Source organism: Bidens hawaiensis, unplaced genomic scaffold (assembly GCF_021521415.1).
Source record: "Bidens hawaiensis isolate Kalapana, Puna unplaced genomic scaffold, B.hawaiensis_p1.1 tig00000566_1, whole genome shotgun sequence".
Taxonomy (NCBI): Eukaryota; Viridiplantae; Streptophyta; class Magnoliopsida; order Asterales; family Asteraceae; genus Bidens; species Bidens hawaiensis.
In genome coordinates this window covers 3,798,954-3,805,947 of record NW_027491035.1, presented here as the reverse complement: position 1 = coordinate 3,805,947, position 6,994 = coordinate 3,798,954, and the positions used below count along the sequence as shown (strand labels likewise).

The following is a 6,994-nucleotide window of genomic DNA, read 5'->3' as shown; positions in this document are numbered from 1 at the left end:
GTGATGAAGTCTAGCAAAGATTCATCTTCCACTCGAATGCATTTGAGGATTGTCCATTGCTCCTCGGTATACTTTCGTTGTTGGCTGAAGTGTTGGCTAAACTTCTGTTGGAAGTCTGCCCAGTCGTAGATGTGGTTGACCGGTAGACGATCGAACCACGCTCTAGCTGGCCCAACAAGCGTCATTTGGAACATGTAACACCACGTAGGTTCCGTCCAATTGCTGACGGTTGCCCCCGCTATGAATCTGTTCAAATGATCATCTGGGTCAGATATACCATCATAAGTGCCGATGTTGGACATCTGTTTGGCACTTTTTGGGGCGATTGCTTCCGCAATGTCCCTTGCAAATTTGGACGTTCCCGCATTCGCAACAGTTGGTCTAAATGTTTTGGAGAAGTCACGTGGGCTTCCACCTGTGTTTTTTGGTTTGAAGGCTTCTCCAAAACGCCTTCTCGGTTGCGAGTCCGTTTCCTTACGCTTCCCTTTTGCCCTATGGCGAGGGTTCGCGTCGGTGTCGGATTCCTCCGAGTCATCGTCCAAGTATTCTTCGAATTCGTCAGCCTGTTGGGCGGAACGCAAGCGTTCGTCCAACTCAGCTTGGAATTCCCTCTGACGTGCCTCCGCCCATGCTTTAACTTCATCGAGTGTTTGGCGGGGGAGTCTTGTTCGTTTCTCTAACTGGGTATCGGTGAATCCCAGTGAGCGATTATTTACTGCACTTGCCCCAGCTTGGGTAACTGGGGTAGTGTTCATAAAATTTACTTCACTTGCCCCGGCTTGGGTAACCGGGGTAGTGTTTGTAAAAACTGTGTAGTCGGTATTCCCCCCAGTAGCTGGGGTTGTGGTTACCGGAATTTCTTTAACCATCTTTCCAGAAGTTTGAAAAAACTGAAAAGAAATGAAGTTCTAGCTTTTATGCACGGATGGCGCCAATGAAGAAACACTAACCGGACCCCGGGCAGATTACGGGTAACCTGGGGGTTGAATAGATGTTTCCCACGAGGGGTTAGACCCAGAAAAGATGGTTCTTCTGATAACCTGCAAAACAGACACCGTGAGCTTGTCACTGAGAAGGGGGGGTTCCTCCTTGTGACCACCCTCCGGCGTGAGAATCAGACTAGATTGCTCTTTAAATATAAATGTATATTAAGAGATTGCTAGAGCAGATATCAGGTATGATATGATGATAATATGATGGTAATGTGATGAGATATGATAAGATAAGATGATCATACCATTTAGGGTATTTATAGCCGAAGGTAGGTTTCCAAGGAGGTGTGGCCGGCTGAATAGTATTCCTGTTCCACCAACTGTGGCCTACGCACGTGCCCTGCTGGTAGTTGGTGGGTAGGCAGCGGCTGACAGTGACCAGGCCTGCTGTGTACTATTCCTTTTCCACCAACTGCCGGCTATGCACGTGGTATGACAGGAGTTGGTGAGTAGGCAGCGGCTAATAGTGACATACAGTACAGGAGCATGCTGCTCGCCATACTGTTGTCAATAAGCTGTCGTATCTTTAGTCAGATCTTTTGCCCATACCTCGTCAGGTACAGTACAGAAGATCTTCCCGTATCGTACGGACTGGCTTAGTTGGGCGGAAGTATTCCCCCTCCCGCCCTTGTGCGGGATTGTTCCCGGCTTTGCTCATTCCTTCAGGTGACACTGAATGATTGAGAGATAAGTGCCTTGTGCGTGTAGCCTTGCTGCGCGGGTGGCCTTCCCTGATGGCTTGTATCCGCAACTGCGGGAACAGGCAGAGTCCTTCACCATTGGGAGGCATTTCCTGCGGGAACAGCTTGCGTACTGCGCGTAAGGACGTCACGTCTCTGAGCATGGTGGGTCCTGCGGATCCAGTTGGTTTCTGCGCAGACGTCTCTCTTCAAGGTGAGTCTTGCGGGTCCAACTGGGCTCTGCTGGGACCTACCTCTTCATCCATCAAAAAGTCAGTCAACTCATGTTCTTTATTCCTCGTCTCCTTAGCAGATAGATTCATTCATCATCGTCCTAGCTCTGATCAACTTCGTACAAACTTTCCGATGGATTAACAACTTCAATTTTAGCATGACTTTCTAGTCAGCTAGTCAGGTAAATTTCACAAACGGTTAATCACTTATATAATATTTTTTTATGTAATTTTGGCAATTACCTTCTTAATTTTGATATGATCAAAATCACATGTTGGTGATACTAGATTCTTGAGTGAGTGACTATTTGAACCTGATTTTCGATGTGTTTAGAATATGACATTAATTTAAATGATTATTGAACATTTGATTCTATATCCTTAGCTGATATCCGATAGCCTTCATCCTATATTTGTTTGTTAAACAACTAAACATCAGATGTCTGAAACTATTCTCCTTATTGTAGAATATCAATAATCTCTAAACGGTTATCAACGAATGTAACAATAAAAGATTTTGTTTTATATATATCGAAAGTGAAAACTGTTATAATATTCCCTTCATGAGCTACTTGTAATCACTTTTTGACTACTCATGTTCCATATTATAGGTTTGTAGCAACTTGATGGCTGAGGAAGTCGTAGCAGCAGTACTTCCCAAAACAGGTGAAACAGTATGGGATTCTATCCAAAGAATCACCGAGGCTTCGATTTGTATGAATGATAATCATTCACATTTCGAGGCTAAAATGAAGACCCTGTGTGCAGTAAGGGGTGATCTGAAAGATAGAACCTTAAAATATAAGTCAACAAAAAACCGAACCATGGTGGACTGGTTTCACAGGGTTATGGCTGTGGAAAAGGTTGTGGAAGAACTTGAAAGCAAGTTTACGGAGAAACAAGACACCTCAACATGGATTCATGTACTTCCCCGGTCAAAGTTGAGCAAACAAATGGCAAGCGTGTGCTCGGAAATTGGTGAACTTGTAACCGAAGGAAATCAACTGGGGGACACTTTGGTCCACAAAGTTGCTGAGCGCGTAGTGAAGTTGACAGCCCCGGATATCTCGTATATTCCGTCACTCCAAGGCGTTTTGGGCAAAATACTGATAGATCTGTCAAATGATGATCTTAAAGCAATTAGGGTGTTAGGAATGTTGGGGGCAGGGAAAACAACTATATTGCAGAACTTGAACAACCATGAAAAAGTTGCTAGCATGTATGAAAGAGTAATTTGGGTGACAGTTTCAGGTGAGGAAAATAATAAGGAGAATCTGAGCATAGAGATGTTGCAACATGTGATTGTTGAAAGACTAATAGTGGACCCAGAAGATGCTACAGATGTTTACAAAGTTGGCACAAGAATAAATAAAGATCTAGCAGGTGTAAAGTATCTGCTTCTACTTGATGATGTCAAAGCAGAACTTGATTTACAATTGTTGGGTGTATTCCTGAAGGTGCTAAAGGCAGCAAAGTAGTAATGACAACAAAGTACCGAAATGTTCGGCTTCCTTCCTGTTCTAGTATTGAAGTCAAGAAGTTATCTCAAAGTGAGTCATGGAGCATGTTCCATAGGCTATTATCCCTCCCCAATGATGTTAAAAATAAGCCACAGCTTCAGCGAATGGCTCATAAAGCAGTTTCTTTGTGCGGTGGTCATCCGTTGATGATAAAAATGGCAGCTCGTATCTTCAAATCAATAGAAAGCCATGAACTCAGTGAGATAAGTTGGAGTGACGCGCTGCAAACGTTAAGAAGGTGGCCAGAAAAAGGAAACAATGAGCCAATGAAGGACTTGCTTAAATTTTGTTGTGATCACTTGGATCATGAGCATAAACCTTGTTTTCTTTACAGTGCATTGTATCCAGAAGACACTGAAATTTCCACAGAGGGATTGTTGGACTGCTGGGAAGCGGAAAATTTTCTTAAGAGTAGTGATGATGGAAAAATTGGTGGAAGAAATATACTGCGTCACCTACAAAATGTAATTTTACTTGAGGAAGGTGCAACTGAGAAATGTGTAACAATGCATAAGTTAATCCGAGCAGCAGCCTTAAATCTATTGTCTGAAGATAGGAAAGATAGGTGTTTGGTGAAGACGAGTGAATCCGTGCAAAAAAACAATGACATTATCCCAAAGCGTCGGTGTGTTGATTTGTGGACGGATAAGGAATGGATCTCTTTGGCCAACAACTCACTTGATAACTTACCTGATGCACCTCGTTCATCTCAGCTTTCTACACTTTTTGTCCAGAAATATTCAAAACATAGAAAGATTCCTGATTCATTCTTTCAACACATGCCTAGCCTTTTGGTTTTAGATCTTTACATGACTGAAATCATGACATTGCCATCATCGCTAAACAGGCTATCGAGGCTTAAAGTTCTGTATTTGAATGGTTGCAGTGTTTTGAAAGAACTTCCTGGTTTTATTGGACAGCTAAAGTCTCTTGAAGTACTTGATATCCGTGGCTGTGGAGTTGGTAAATTACCATATCAGATTTTGGGCTTAACCCGATTGGTATCCTTCACCATGTCAACTCAAGACAACTATGATGTGATTTTTAAGTTATCAGGACTTGAAGAGTTGATCATTGATGTGGATTCAGAAATGGAAGATTGGTGTAATACTTTGATTGAGGAAGTAGTTGAAAAGGTAAGCACGCTACCAAAGCTGAATTGTTTCCAATTTCACCTTAATAACAATGCTATTGATGTGATACAAGTTGTTGATGACACTATGAAGATCTATGCTCCCAAAGAACGCCAACTTGTAAGTTTTCTCACACGAAGGAAAGATCTTGATACGCGATCTTTTCAAGTTTACATTGGATGCTTCATGTCTTGTGGCCCTGAAATCCCCGAATTCTACCGATATGATAGGTACCTAAAATATTGTAGTGGGAATGGCGAAAATGATGGGATTAATGAAGTACTTAGCAAAGTACATGCACTTGAGTTGATCAACCACCATGACGTTGAGTACCTATCTAGCAATGTCATTGAGAAAATGGATTATGTCCAAGGTTGTCTAATTCAAAGTTGCAATAACATGACCACAATTGTAGGCGGTTGCCACACAACAAGTAAATCGTTATTGCCGAATTTGGAAAGGTTAGATGCGAAGAACATGCCTAAATTGGAAAGAATATGGGAGGGGCCGTGTGCAACCGGGAAGCCTATCCAAACTGAAGACTTTGGTTCTATGTAAGTGTCCGTTGATTACCAGGGTATTATGCAGTGTTATAGTGCAGCAACTTCGAGAGCTCCAATAGCTAGAAGTTCAAGACTGTTGCAGGGTTGAAGAGATTGTTATGTGTTCCGAGGATATAAATTTACATGTTATCCCGAAATTAAGTACACTGATTCTTTGTAATATCCCAAGTTTAAGAAAGATAAGCTCCATACTTGCTTGGATTTCACTAGAGAGCTTAAAAATACAAGATTGTCCCACACTTAAAGAATTGCCTTTCAATATAAGCAGCCCAATCGGGCTTCAGAGCATTGAAGTGGATGAAGATTGGTGGGAGGCATTACAATGGTCAGATTCTAATATCAAAGAACGTCTTGTTCAGTGCTGCTTTTTCAGGTATATTCTTTTTGGAAACCCAACCTGATTTTGTTTTACTTCTATGTTTACTGTGTTGATTTGAATCTTGCAAAATATTTAACACAAAATTAACTTCGAGCATCAATATCTCATTCATCAATGTGTTGATATGCTCATGTTTGTATGCAATGCTCGTTTCAGGCAACCCGCATAGTGATTTGGCCGGGTGACTATTTCAACAAGAGATTTCTTCCCAAGGATAACTAGTATTAGTTCTCAATTGATTAATATGTGTGAACGTAAACTTTGTGTACTAATTGCATTGCTTGTATTTCAATGATTAAGACGAGGTATCGACTTCGAATAAAAGTAACAGCTTTATGTGATTAATGTGAGACTTCCATCTCACTTTGGGATAATGTGCCAAACTAATACCCTGAGCTAGTGAATTAATTTTTAGATGAATTGTTGTTGAATCTATCTATTCTAATAATAAAGTAAAATATTTGTAAACATGTGAGGTTAATTTTACAATTTTTTTTCACCAAAACTAACATATGTCATAAATAAATAATTATTCACTTTTCTTTTCAACTCCATTTATTAATATATCTATAACATGATTAAATTATTCACTTTTATTTAAACTCTATTTATATTATATATATACACTTTTATAAAAATAAATATTTACATATTATACTACTATACGTTGTCAGAATATATTTCACAACATACTTAGTGAAATCCAAAAATCAACAACAAACCATGTTTGTTAAATATTAAAAAGAAGATAATTTTAAATGTTAGCATTAACATATTGTAATATGTATGTTGTTGAAGATTGTAAATATAGAAAATAAAAAAAACTCGAATATGCTCTATTTTATGAAGTAATTTTTTAAAGATAAATATATGTTTAAAAGTTCATTCATTTTTTAAAATAAATCAATTTATTTATTTGTTTTTTTTGTACATTATCATATAAATTTATGAATAGTAAATATATGATTTAAATCTATACATTTATTTTTCAGTTAAGTTAGTAAACTATGCATATATGTGTTAAATTGTTAGGATAGTAAATACCAATCACTTTCGTATATAATAGAGTTTATCATATTTATTTTCTTGATTTTTTTATCAAAGATTGTTTTAGGTTTTTTGTGGAACTTAAATTTGATTGTTACGGGTTAAAAGTTGGTAAATTGATCGTTTGGTACAAATTAACTATATTTTGCTCAAATTTGTTACGGGTAAAAAAAGGGGTAACCTGAATATTTTAAAATTCTGAGAATGCAACTAAATTTATCGTCAAACTTGTTACGGGTTCAAAGTTTTGACTTGAAAATGTAAAACAAATGAAGTTAGAATTTTAAATGTAATTGGATTTCGAATTTATTTTTAAGGAGATTTTTGAAAATAGTCAAAAGATTCGGGATTTTTCACATTGGATATTTTCCCCATGACTATTAAAATTTAAGAAAAAATGACAAAACACTTCCGACATGTCACCTCCAGGCCTATCAATGCTTCTAA

At 38.6% G+C, this 6,994-nt stretch overlaps 1 pseudogene across 1 annotated transcript; it reads left to right on the top strand.

Moving 5' to 3' along the window:
* Nucleotides 1-1,978: 1,978 nt before the first annotated feature.
* LOC143636336 (disease resistance protein At4g27190-like) lies at nucleotides 1,979-5,823 on the top strand (annotated as a pseudogene). Its single transcript, XR_013154221.1, has 3 exons — nucleotides 1,979-2,087; nucleotides 2,517-5,494; nucleotides 5,657-5,823. The product of XR_013154221.1 is annotated as a disease resistance protein At4g27190-like (transcript).
* Nucleotides 5,824-6,994: the final 1,171 nt, after the last annotated feature.